Source organism: Symsagittifera roscoffensis, chromosome 6 (assembly GCF_963678635.1).
Source record: "Symsagittifera roscoffensis chromosome 6, txSymRosc1.1, whole genome shotgun sequence".
Lineage (NCBI taxonomy): Eukaryota > Metazoa > Xenacoelomorpha > Acoela > Convolutidae > Symsagittifera > Symsagittifera roscoffensis.
This window is the reverse complement of record NC_087067.1, coordinates 56,461,757-56,476,005: the sequence shown is the minus strand read 5'-3', so window position 1 is coordinate 56,476,005 and position 14,249 is coordinate 56,461,757.

Genomic DNA, 14,249 nt, shown 5'->3' with positions numbered 1-14,249 from the left:
GGCCAGGCAGCTTCTAGTGATCCGGGATTGCATTACAGTAACCACATTCACGGACAACATCAAATTTTGTCGAATTTGGTCCGATCGCAGGTTTCCGTTAACAATCCAGTAGGGTTACAACAGGTCATTCAACCTGTTTCTAATAATTTGCCTCAGCAAACTTTTTTGTCCACTCATCCAGTGCTAGGTAATCCAAACACAGGGTCAGTAGTCCCGGTAACAAAAGGAATTTATTTTGCTCCGACAACATCTGCAGAAATTCCTTCTGGTGTAGCACCGTTCGTTCCTGCAATTAATCAGGTGTCTTTAAGTCATCAAACTACAGGATCAGTAGTAGCTGGCTACCAAGCACCTGTAATCCCATCACAACATATGGGTGTTCCCGTTAGTAGTTATTACTTTTCAAGTGACCACTATAGTCCTTATAGTAATTTGTGGAGACCAGCTGTTGCTGCCCCTTTATTGTCAGCTCAACAACACTACATTCCTTCGACAACTGTTTTTCCGCAGTAACTCCGATTGTTCCTCCGAATAATTTTGTTCCTTATACAAGTGGAGGGACTGTGTTCTTTGCACAGCCTGAAAATTCTTCACATGCTAATCAACCGTTCGTTCCTGATTGTCAGGGTAGCTCTTCGAGTTACACAGAGCCAACTCCCGGTAATTCACCTGGTGCAGACGTCGAGCGTCCACTTTTGACACGAGAGTTGGTTAATATACTCATGCACAGCCGAAAAGATCATCTCCCTGAGTGGAAGCTGACCCAGTTCGATGGCAACCCACTTAATTGGCATGAGTGGATTGGGCAATTCACATCGACGGTCGATTCAGCCATACTCAGTGACGATGAAAAGCTTACCTATTTGAAAACGCTATTAGTGGGTAAAACAAAATCCGCAATCGCTGAGTATAGCTATATCGGAGTACTATATAAAGACGCATTAGCAACTCTTCAAAGAAAGTTCGGGCAGCCGCATGCTGTAGAAGGGGCTCATCTAGATAAAATGAGTAATTTTCCGCCGCTGAAAATGCAAAACTCGAAAAATGTAGTTGGATTTTCCTCTGCAATTTCTGGACTTGTTGCCGTTTTGAAGTCTCTATCTTTTAACGATGACCTGAAAAGTTCCTGTTTTATTAAACAGGTATTATGAAAATGTTTTTTTTTTCCAGATGAGATTTGTTTTTTTTTGTTTTTTTTTTTTATTTATTTTTTTTTTTGAGACGCTTTTTCGATAAATTCGCTTTCCTAAAAAACTACCCGTCAAATTCTCATAAAAGTGGTACCAATGGATTTAGTAGCGTTTCACCTACCTGCCTGCATGAATTGTAGGGCAATTTTTACCCTACCCCACCCCCTACGGTCTTAGAAAAGCTTCACAACTCGGTACTTTTTTCACTTTTTGCCCATTTTTTCGGAAATTTTCGATTTCCTCAAAAAATACCCGTCCAGATTTGGGATTAAGTGTTTAATCGATAGACCAGGTTGTAGGAAACTCCCATGCACAAGCGGCTGGTCCCTAATTTGCTTAGGGGAAGAGCTATAGACTTAGGAAAAGTCACTTTTTTGATTTTTTTGCCTATTTTTTCGGAAATTATCGATTTCCTCAAAAACTACCCATCCAGATTTCGAATTAAGGGTTTAATCGATAGACCAGGTTGTAGGAAACTCCCCCGCACAAGCGGTTGGTCCTTAACTTGCCTAGGGGAAGAGCTATTGACTTAGGAAAAGTCACTTTTTTGACTTTTTTGGCCTTTTTTCAAATCTTTCCGATTTCCTCAAAAACTACCCGTCCAGATTTGGGATTAAGGGTTTAATCGATAGACCAGGTTGTAGAAAACCCCCATGCACAAGCGGCTGGGCCCTAATTTGCTTAGGGGAAGAGCTATAGACTTAGGAAAAGTCACTTTTTTGATTCTTTTGCCTATTTTTTCGGAAATTATCGATTTTTTCAAAAACTACCCATCCAGATTTGGAATTAAGGGTTTAATCGATAGACCAGGTTGTAGGAAACTCCCCCGCACAAGCGGCTGGTCCTTAACTTGCCTAGGGGAAGAGCTATAGACTCAGGAAAAGTCACTTTTTTTGACTTTTTTGGCCTTTTTTCAAATCTTTCCGATTTCATCAAAAACTACCCGTCCAGATTTGGGATTAAGGGTTTAATCGATAGACCAGGTTGTAGAAACCCCCCATGCACAAGCGGCTGGTCCCTAATTTGCTTAGGGGAAGAGCTATAGATTTAGGAAAAGTCACTTTTTTGATTTTTTTGCCTTATTACTAATTACGCCATGACAAACATAATTCGTCTTCATAAATAACCTTGTAAAACCACTCGTTAAACCATAAAATTAATGTTTGAGTGAGGTGGGGGAAAAGGAAAAAGAGAAGACGCCCCTCCCTATTCGGTCAGCAACAATGCCAGTTAGAATAAGTTTTTGTCAAATTTTCTGAACTGTTCATTTTTGGTGTCAGAAAACTCCCAAAATGTCTTCAAAAGTTGCCCCAGATGTTATCGCTCTATCTGTTTGGTTTCCTTCTGTAAAATCGTAACGAACGATTTTCAATGTAAACTTTTAAAGAAACTGAACAAACAAAAGCATTTCCTGTTCAAAAAACATGCAGCGTACGACCACATTTTTTTCCGCTCTAAGATTAAAATTTGCTAAAAAGAAAACTAGCTTGCGCTGAATTTTGTTCTCACGTAAAACACGTAAGATTACTGAGGAAATAGAAAATATGAAAGTGGAAGATTAGTGGAAAAGAGCCATCATTTAAAATCAACTTTCATGACTCGAATTTCACAAAAGAAATAATAAGGGAACTGGAAAATAACCAATTTTTTTTTGGGTTCCACGAACCTTAAATTGCACGTGTTACGCTTGTCCTAGTTGTTTTCATAAAATCGAATTAAGGACTTGGGCATTGTCTTCCTTGGATTTATTTATGTCGCTTTAATGCTTGTCGGATTATTTTCTCAGATTTTTATCATGGTACATTACGCGATTAATCACTGTGCGCTTTGTTGCAAGGCTTTGTTGCCTTTCAATGTTCACAGAATTTTGAAAACGGGGGAGAGGGGAAACTGGAAAAGAGCCCTTTTTTCTTCGAAACTGCAGTTTACGACTGTTTTCTGTGTCATTCTCTTTAGGCTCTTTTTCCTTTCCCCCCACCTGCAAATTTTTACATGTAAATTTAATGACCACATTGTCCAATTGTTATGAAAATTTACATACAAACTAATAAGGCCACGACAAACATATTTGGTCTTCATACTCAACCTCGTAAAACCACTCGTTACTCTAATATGTTGAAGCTCGTGTGAGGTGGGGGGGGGGGAAGGAAAAAGAACCTCTCTTTATAAGAGTTTCAAAGGCTGACTTTTTTTCTGATGAGAGGGCAACATTTCTACCCCGATGATTTGTTCTGCTGCGAAGTCAGTCCTTGGTTTTTCCGGGTAGTTCAAAACATACTACTCTGTCTCAATTTATTGAACTTTACTCGGAGAAATATGTTCACAGATTTTAATCAAATACTAGATGATACAGTGTTACTATTAGTCTTCGAAGTTTTCGCACTGATAGTGGTGCCTATTTTTGGCACTATCTTCACTTACTCTGTGTTTTGCACTCAGCCTGAGATTTTTGGATACTACCCTTTCATGGCGTTTCCAGGCAGTTTTCACTTTCCACTTTCTTCCCATATTGCATAGGTTTACAATAGTGGACAAAGTTAAACGCAAGTTCAGGCTTTTACATTCTAAAAAAATCTTACTATAAGGACCCTTTTGGACAATAATTACTTAAATTTTTATTAAAATTTTTACATCGACCGAGAGCAAATGATATGAACTACCCTCTCTGAAAGTCTCAATTTTTAATTTGATGCAAAATCTAGCGCAAACGATAAAAACTGGCATTTTCAGGCCCTGAAAAAACTGGTGAGTGCATCAAATTTAAAAATGAAACTAGCATCAAACTAAAAAATGGTCCTTAAAGTTAGGCTTTTTAGAAAGTTAAAGCCTGAATTTGCGTCCAGTGTATAATCCATAGAAAAATTGTAAAATAGGCTTCTACCCCCCTCAGACCACTTATATGCATCACTTTTATGGTGTAGCGATAAGTATGAAGACTAGAAATGTTTTTCATAGCCTAATTAGTCCGAATACCAAAGTTTCGAACAATCGAGAAACACGAACAAAAAAAAAACATTTAAAAAAATTGGTATGTGAGGGAGGAAAAACCGCAAGATACTACAATTTGCAAACGAATTCATTGTATAGAGTTAGAAAGCAAAATATATGTAAATAAGAACCAAGCATGGGGGAATAAGTGGAAAAAAACTCGATTGCAGTATGGCTGATAGTGTTGATGTCGTTGTTTCTCTTTGCATGTTCCATTTGGTGCACGATTATGATGAGCTTGATGAAGAAAATGGACAACATAATATCACTGGGGAATGTCGAACACAGAGTTCAAGATGAGTTTATCAGGAGTTGCAATCATAGATCAACAGCAGAAAATTGTGACTACTGTACGGAGCAAAAAAATCATCACCTTACTCTACCCACCGCTCATAAAGTTTTTTGCTTTTCCTCATCACAGTCCCCCAAGCAGTGATTGATTTAGCTGTGTTATGTATTTTACAGTCTTGGGGTTTGTTGACTATAATGGGTGGGAAAAACTAATTTTTACAGCGGCTCTTTTTCCTTCCCCCCCCCCCCCCCCACCTCACATATGGATCGATTTTATGGTGTAACGCGTGGTTTTACAAGGTTGATTATGAAGACCAAATATGTTTGTCATGTCCTAATCAGTCCGTATGCCAAATTTTGTATCAATCCGACAATTTAAACAGAAAAATGACTCTAAAAATTTTGCAGGTGGGGGGGGGGGGAAAGGAAAAAGAGCCTTTACAGCTTTTACTGTCCGTACGTTTTTGAAGAAAAAAAATCATGTCAAAAGTATAACATTTTTTGGCTCTTTTCCAGTTCCCCCCCCCCTTTCAAAATACCGAGTTTTATGTTTGATTTACGTGTTATTACGGCTAAATGCGTGATGTTATGCTGTAAAGTATGAAGAACAAATCTGTTCACAGTTGTCGATTTGTTCACCACGCCAAATTTCATTGCATTATGACAACGTTAAATAAGCTTTTTAAAATTAAATTTGAAGGAGGGGAACTGGAAAAGAGCCCATTTTTTGGCTCTTTTCCAGTTCCGCCTTTGTTTTTTAAATTAAAAATTTTTCTTGTAAACAAATTGCTTTAACACGTGTCAGCGTGCACATGTGACCAAAATTTTCACAATATTTTTAAGCTCTCAGTAGTATGCATATAGTGCGTTAGGATCTCGATCATGCACCCAACTTGATGGGATGCTCCGTAACTAGGTTCGATGCCCCCAAAACCTATTTTAACCGTCTTTTCGCTCTAATTTGGTTCAGCCTTGGTTAAGGCTGGCCTTTAAAAAAAGCAATTTTTCTCAAGGAAAAATACTGGCCATTTTTGCAGCTTGCTTTGATTTATGCAGTTTTTTGTGGCCGATGTTACCGATAACAACAAAAAAGCTTGTTAAAAATATCGTTATTTTCTCGATAAAATACTCGCTATAATTCAAGTATTTGAAAACAGATTTTATCACGAAGTGTGGAGATTGACGCGCACATTTTGGTGCCCCACAAGGGACATTAGTGGTTTCATGTGCGTTTTAAAGAATTATAACCTGTGTTGATGGCTGATTCTGTTCAGAAAAGTTCCGACACTTTCTGATTCATCTCCGTTTTGTTTGCTGTTATTTTGCCGATAAAATTTCAGTAAATTGACACTTTTGGAACCCTTTTCTTGACTACCGAAAACCGATCTACTCTACAACAGCCGGACTCGAATATGAGTGATCGACACATGGTCCACCAACAAAATTGATCAAAATCAGGTACAGACAGCCGAAATTGTGCAAACCAGTGCAGATAGCCGAAAAACCAAAATTAGACGAAACGTTGATTTACTCGAAACTGCGACCGACTTATCAAAAGTTAAAAGCATATCAACATGATCCGAGTGTAGTTGGTTGATCGTGACTGCAGTTGTTCAGACTCGTGAGAGAGAAATTTCTGGTGCCGAAAATCTCCAAAATCATCAAAAAACTGTAAGACTCGTCTAGTTTTTTTTTCATAAACCTTCTTTGCACTAAAATTACATACGATGTCTTATTTTGTATCCCAACCCAAAGCAAGCTACGAGTGGTAATTTTCTCGATACAACAAATTTTTGGGTAATTGTGAACGGATTGAAAATCCAGAAAAACGGAACATAGACAAGAGGTACTGGGCTAGTTTTTTGGATTGGTTTACGACTCGAACCTGTTGGGCAAAATTTTCCGAAAAATTTTGGGAAAAAAGTAAAAGAATTGCCAAAAATTCCTCAAAACGTCACCATAATTCTGCGAAACTGTGCTGTAACATGACACCAACCTTACGGTAAGTGGTCTGTTTAGCAAATTATCAGGCAAATTAAGTTGAGTTTTTTCATCCTCAGGTTTTTTCCGCGTGTGTTGTTGGAACTTAACAAATTTGCCTGATCCCCCACCCACATTGGTGAAACTGTAAGCCAATTCGCTTCAAGTAAATATAATCCGTTTCAGCCCGTCCGATTATTGACTTCGTTGCGCGACACTAATGTTAAGTGGTCAGGTGCGGTGATATTAAGTGAGTTAAGTTGAATTCTTTTATCCTCAGGTTTAGTCCGTGTGCGTTGTTGAAGTTCAACCGACCTACTTAATTTCCACACCACATTGGTACTTTAGCGTAACGTAGCCGTCGCATAGGCCTCTTGAATGTATGGTATTCATTCTAGGAGCTAGTTCCTTGGATCACGCGCTCCGTATACTATCCGCACCGTCTCAAAAGCGCGTGAAGTAGACTTGTTTCACAAAGCCCGGTTTAAGCTTTAACTTTAACGACAGCGACTCGCAAAAAACTATCCAATACTATCTGCATCACTTTTTGTCGAATCGGAAAGATCTATTTATTTGGCACGACGCCATAAATAACTCCATTAGTAGGCACCGCAGTAACCACAACCGTAGTTTGAGTACTGACCAACTTCAGAGCCTTCTTTTGAGATACCAGGAGAATATTACCGCTATTGTATACTGTCACCGCAACGGTACGGACAATATAGAAAAATAGTTGAAAAAGACAGGTATTCTCGTTCTTAACATAGTTGAGGATTTTATCTCAAAGCGAAAGGCCAAAGACCAAATACTTATCGAAAAGTATAAAGAGCTGCAGCAGCCCCCTTCCCTCGAGTTGAAGACTCTGTTGTTACTCCGTATACAACAGAGTCTGTTGTTACTCCGTATGAAAGCTAAGAAGAAGCGGAAACGTTTGTCGCCTAAAAATCGGAGAGCGATTCACAACAGACTTAAAGCGTTAAAACTTCAAGTTACTCCCCCTTGTAAGTTATTGATGTATAAGAGTATTTTGTCGATTTACTTGAGTGAAAATAAAGTATTCTCTGAGAGTCGTTTATTTCTGAAATTATTAAGCATGGAAGCTGGGTTTCAAAAGAAAATTAAGAAGTTGTTTGAGAAACGTAGCAATCTCGAAAACGAACTTTGTAAATGCCACGAAATAATTTTAGAATACATAGAGAGTCAGAGTCGTTGCTGAAAAATTGATACTTATATTGAAAAGTGTAGGAACTATAAAGAACAAGAGGTCGAGATAAATACTGATTTGATTGATATGGCTGCAAAAAGTGCCAATCCTGACGAATTGATACCGGCACAGGATATGTGGCTTCACAAGTTGACTCAAAGCAACGACAAAGTTCTGCAGGAAGCTATCACAAATAAAACAAGTTTTGAGGCAGTAACAGAGCCGGACAAAATAGATAGCAGCTCAAAAGTTGTCGCATCGAAGCAGCCGACATCAGCAATCGGGTTCTCAGAAATCTAGTTATACCGCCGCTCTGTCGAAAACACTTTCTGAGAAAAAGCGCGATTTAATGATTTTAAAGAAACAACAAGAGGAACTTGGGAGGCAGGCAAAGGTATCATTAAGACTGAAAGAACAACAAAGCCGTTTAGAGTTGGAAGAATTGGCTGAAGAACACAGGAAAATATTGGCAGAAATTGAGTTGAAAGGGCTTGAGCTAGCGAGAATGCTCAGGTAATCAGCGAGAATGCTCAGGAAAGTGGTTTAACTCGAATCTCTCATCAACTAACAATAAACAAAAAGGATCGTACGCGTCACTGGGTCGAATCTGTCGACCACAATCAGCCTGATGCTGTTGGAGTTCCCAATCAAGAGCAGCACGTTCGTTCAACAGCTGAGGCAACCTATCCTGCATTAACATATTACTTGGTCTCACCAAGTTTTACAGGAGTGAATAATGGCCAGGCAGCTTCTAGTGATCCGGGATTGCATTACAGTAACCACATTCACGGACAACATCAAATTTTGTCGAATTTGGTCCGATCGCAGGTTTCCGTTAACAATCCAATAGGGTTACAACAGGTCATTCAACCTGTTTCTAATAATTTGCCTCAGCAAACTTTTTTGTCCACTCATCCAGTGCTAGGTAATCCAAACACAGGGTCAGTAGTCCCGGTAACAAAAGAAATTTATTTTGCTCCGACAACATCTGCAGAAATTCCTTCTGGTGTAGCACCGTTCGTTCCTGCAATTAATCAGGTGTCTTTAAGTCATCAAACTACAGGATCAGTAGTAGCTGGCTACCAAGCACCTGTAATCCCATCACAACATATGGGTGTTCCCGTTAGTAGTTATTACTTTTCAAGTGACCACTATAGTCCTTATAGTAATTTGTGGAGACCAGCTGTTGCTGCCCCTTTATTGTCAGCTCAACAACACTACATTCCTTCGACAACTGTTTTTTCCGCAGTAACTCCGATTGTTTCTCCGAATAATTTTGTTCCTTATACAAGTGGAGGGACTGTGTTCTTTGCACAGCCTGAAAATTCTTCACATGCTAATCAACCGTTCGTTCCTGATTGTCAGGGTAGCTCTTCGAGTTACACAGAGCCAACTCCCGGTAATTCACCTGGTGCAGACGTCGAGCGTCCACTTTTGACACGAGAGTTGGTTAATATACTCATGCACAGCCGAAAAGATCATCTCCCTGAGTGGAAGCTGACCCAGTTCGATGGCAACCCACTTAATTGGCATGAGTGGATTGGGCAATTCACATCGACGGTCGATTCAGCCATACTCAGTGACGATGAAAAGCTTACCTATCTGAAAACGCTATTAGTGGGTAAAGCAAAATCCGCAATCGCTGAGTATAGCTATATCGGAGTACTATATAAAGACGCATTAGCAACTCTTCAAAGAAAGTTCGGGCAGCCGCATGCTGTAGTAGGGGCTCATCTAGATAAAATGAGTTTTTTTCCGCCGCTGAAAATGCATAACTCGAAAAATGTAATTGGATTTTCCTCTGCAATTTCTGGACTCGTTGCCGTTTTGAAGTCTCTATCTTTTAACGATGACCTGAAAAGTTCCTGTTTGATTTATTAAACAGGTATTATGAAAATGTTTTTTTTTCCAGATGAGATCTGGTTTTTTTTTTTTTTTGAGACGCTTTTTCGAAAAATTCGCTTTCCCAAAAAACTACCCGTCAGATTCTCATAAAAGTGGTACCAATGGATTCAGTAGCGTTTCACTTACCTGCCTGCATGAAATGTAGGTCAATTTTTACCCTACCCCACCCCCTACGGTCTTAGAAAAGCTTCACAACTCGGTACTTTTTTCACTTTTTGCCCATTTTTTCGGAAATTTTCGATTTCCTCAAAAACTACCCGTCCAGATTTGGGATTAAGGGTTTAATCGGTAGACCAGGTTGTAGGAAACTCCCATGCACAAGCGGCTGGTCCCTAATTTGCTTAGGGGAAGAGCTATAGACTTAGGAAAAGTCACTTTTTTGATTTTTTTGCCTATTTTTTCGGATATTATCGATTTCCTCAAAAACTACCCATCCAGATTTGGAATTAAGGGTTTAATCGATAGAACAGGTTGTAGAAAACTCCCCCGCACAAGCGGCTGGTCCTTAACTTGCCTAGGGGAAGAGCTATAGACTTAGGAAAAGTCACTTTTTTGACTTTTTTGGCCTTTTTTCAAATCTTTCCGGTTTCCTCAAAAACTACCCGTCCAGATTTGGGATTAAGGGTTTAATCGATAGACCAGGTTGTAGGAAACCCCCATGCACAAGCGGCTGGGCCCTAATTTGCTTAGGGGAAGAGCTATAGACTTAGGAAAAGTCACTTTTTTGATTTTTTTGCCTATTTTTTCGGAAATTATCGATTTTCTCAAAAACTACCCATCCAGATTTGGAATTAAGGGTTTAATCGATAGACCAGGTTGTAGTAAACTCCCCCGCACAAGCGGCTGGTCCTTAACTTGCCTAGGGGAAGAGCTATAGACTTAGGAAAAGTCACTTTTTTGACTTTTTTGGCCTTTTTTCAAATCTTTCCGATTTCATCAAAAACTACCCGTCCAGATTTGGGATTAAGGGTTTAATCGATAGACCAGGATGTAGAAACCCGCTATGCACAAGCAGCTGGTCCCTAATTTGCTTAGAAAGAGCTATAGACTTAGGAAAAGTCACTTTTTTGATTTTTTTGCCTATTTTTTCGGACATTATCGATTTCCTCAAAAACTACCCATCCAGATTTGGAATTAAGGGTTTAATCGATAGACCAGGTTGTAGGAAACTCCCCCGCACAAGCGGCTGGTCCTTAACTTGCCTAGGGGAAGAGCTATAGACTTAGGAAAAGTCACTTTTTTGACTTTTTTGGCCTTTTTTCAAATCTTTCCAATTTCCTCAAAAACTACCCGTCCAGATTTGGGATTAAGGGTTTAATCGATAGACCAGGTTGTAGGAACCCCCCCTACACAAATGGCTCGTCCCTAATTTGTCTAGGGGAAGAGCTATACACTTAGGAATAGTCAATTTTTCGGTTTTAAGGCCATTTTTTCAAACTTTTTCGATTTCTTCAAAAACTACCCATCCAGATTTGGAATTAAGGGTTTAATCGATAGACCAGGTTGTAGGAAACTCCCCTGCCCAAGCGGCTAGTCCTTAATTTGTCTCGGGGAAGAGCTGTACACTTAGGAAAAGTATTTTAAAAAGTTTTTGGGCATTGGAACAAAGATTCAATATAATTATTGTGTGTATTTTTTAGACAATGGAATCCGCTATGCTTACGTTTTCTCGCTTTTGCTTGGTGCTATTGGCTTTGTGTTAAGTTTTTTTGTATGGTTCGAAGAAGTCCAACGAGAAGTTGCACGAGTTACGCTAGTTCTCTTTAATCAGGTCGGTTTGTTCCAGAACGTTTTTGTGATGTCAGTTATAGTCAACATATTATAGTCATATTTGCAATGCTTGGACAAAATTTAATTAATTCGAAAATTAAAGAGTCGTTAGAAAAATGAAAAATACGTTATTTCATTAAGGTTAGCTGGTTTGTGAAACACACATTTCACTTAATTCTATATAATAATTATTCACATTGTTGAAGCATTGTGCATATGATTTTATTTTAAATATATTTAGCAGGTAACCATGATTGATATGGTTTGCCTTGTCGCACTGTGAAAGGCCCGTTTAATTCACATTACGGTTGAAAACCTAATGAAAACTTTTTACCAAAGCGTTACCAATGAATGCATAAGCTTCTCTTTCACTTTTTTTGCGTAGGAAGGGCGCTATCGACTCGAGAAACCTGAAATTTTAAAACAATTTTAAAATAATCAATATTAAAATAATCAAACAGGTCTCTCCAGCTTTCAGCTGGGCCCCTAGTGTTAACTTATTGAATCAGGCTGTGAGTAAGCTTCCGCCAAACCTTACGGAAGCATGGTCAATGCAAACCGTAAGGCGCCAGTGGCATCGACCAGTTCTGCTAGATTTCAACGAATGGCTTAAAGAAAAAGCGGAGGGTCATGAGAGGCTAAAAACGATCAATTCTAAGGGTAAGTCTGAAGAACCAGTTAAGAAAAAAGTAGGTACGAAAGTTTTTGCTAGTAATGCAAAAGTAAGTGATAAGATTAATGAAAAAACCAAAGATCCCTCTATGTTCTGTATGTAAAGGTCAACACGCTCTTTGGAATTGCGCCGTATTCAAAGAGAAAAACGCTACGCAGCGAGCTAAACATGTAGCCGAACAAAAACTTTGCTTTGCGTGTTTACAGAGCAATCACAGTTTTCGTAATTGTAGCAAGGCCAGAAAGTACCCCAAGCCAAATTGTGAAAGCACGCACAACGTACTCTTACATGGAGCGGAGAAAGTTTTTCCTCCTAAGGATACTAAAAGTTCCCCGGCGTCAGGTAACGCAAACACTAAACATGTATCAACTAACGCTGCCGTCGGCGATATTCATAGCCAGGAGTCAACTAAAGGCCTCCTGCCAGTTGCATCACTCGCCGTCTCTGCGGATGCGACGATTACTAACGCCATAGCGCTTTGCGATAGTGCTTCCACGCACTCATGGGTATCCGCCGATCTCGTAAAACGCCTCCATTTGGTTGAGACTCCCGTTAACCTCGGCGCCCAAGCGGCTGGGCCCTAATTTGCTTAGGGGAAGAGCTATAGACTTAGGAAAAGTCACTTTTTTGATTTTTTTGCCTATTTTTTCGGAAATTATCGATTTTCTCAAAAACTACCCATCCAGATTTGGAATTAAGGGTTTAATCAATAGACCAGGTTGTAGGAAACTCCCCCGCACAAGCGGCTGGTCCTTAACTTGCCTAGGGGAAGAGCTATAGACTTAGGAAAAGTCACTTTTTTGACTTTTTTGGCCTTTTTTCAAATCTTTCCGATTTCATCAAAAACTACCCGTCCAGATTTGGGATTAAGGGTTTAATCGATAGACCAGGTTGTAGAAACCCGCCATGCACAAGCGGCTGGTCCCTAATTTGCTTAGGGGAAGAGCTATAGACTTAGGAAAAGTCACTTTTTTGATTTTTTTGCCTATTTTTTTGGACATTATCGATTTCCTCAAAAACTACCCATCCAGATTTGGAATTAAGGGTTTAATCGATAGACCAGGTTGTAGGAAACTCCCCCGCACAAGCGGCTGGTCCTTAACTTGCCTAGGGGAAGAGCTATAGATTAGGAAAAGTCACTTTTTTGACTTTTTTGGCCTTTTTTCAAATCTTTCCAATTTCCTCAAAAACTACCCGTCCAGATTTGGGATTAAGGGTTTAATCGATAGACCAGGTTGTAGGAACCCCCCCTACACAAACGGCTCGTCCCTAATTTGTCTAGGGGAAGAGCTATACACTTAGGAATAGTCAATTTTTCGGTTTTTAGGCCATTTTTTCAAACTTTTTCGATTTCTTCAAAAACTACCCATCCAGATTTGGGATTAAGGGTTTAATCGATAGACCAGGTTGTAGGAAACTCCCCTGCCCAAGCGGCTAGTCCTTAATTTGTCTCGGAGAAGAGCTGTACACTTAGGAAAAGTATTTTAAAAAGTTTTTTGGCATTGGAACAAAGATTCAATATAATTATTGTGTGTATTTTTTAGACAATGGAATCCGCTATGCTTACGTTTTCTCGCTTTTGCTTGGTGCTATTGGCTTTGTGTTAAGTTTTTTTGTATGGTTCGAAGAAGTCCAACGAGAAGTTGCACGAGTTACGCTAGTTCTCTTTAATCAGGTCGGTTTGTTCCAGAACGTTTTTGTGATGTCAGTTATAGTCAACATATTATAGTCATATTTGCAATGCTTGGACAAAATTTAATTAATTCGAAAATTAAAGAGTCGTTAGAAAAATGAAAAATACGTTATTTCATTAATGTAAGCTGGTTTGTGAAACACACATTTCACTTAATTCTAGTGAATAATTATTCACATTGTTGAAGCATTGTGCATATGATTTTATTTTAAATATTTTTAGCAGGTAACCATGATTGATACGGTTTGCCTTGTCGCACTGTGAAAGGCCCGTTTAATTCACATTACGGTTGAAAACCTAATGAAAACTTTTTACCAAGGCGTTACCAATGAATGCATAAGCTTCTCTTTCACTTTTTTTGCGTAGTAAGGGCGCTATCGACTCGAGAAATCTGAAATTTTAAAACAATTTTAAAATAATCAATATTAAAATAATCAAACAGGTCTCTCCAGCTTTCAGCTGGGCCCCTAGTGTTAACTTATTGAATCAGGCTGTGAGTAAGCTTCCGCCAAACCTTAAGGAAGCATGGTCAATGCAAACCGTAAGGCGCCAGTG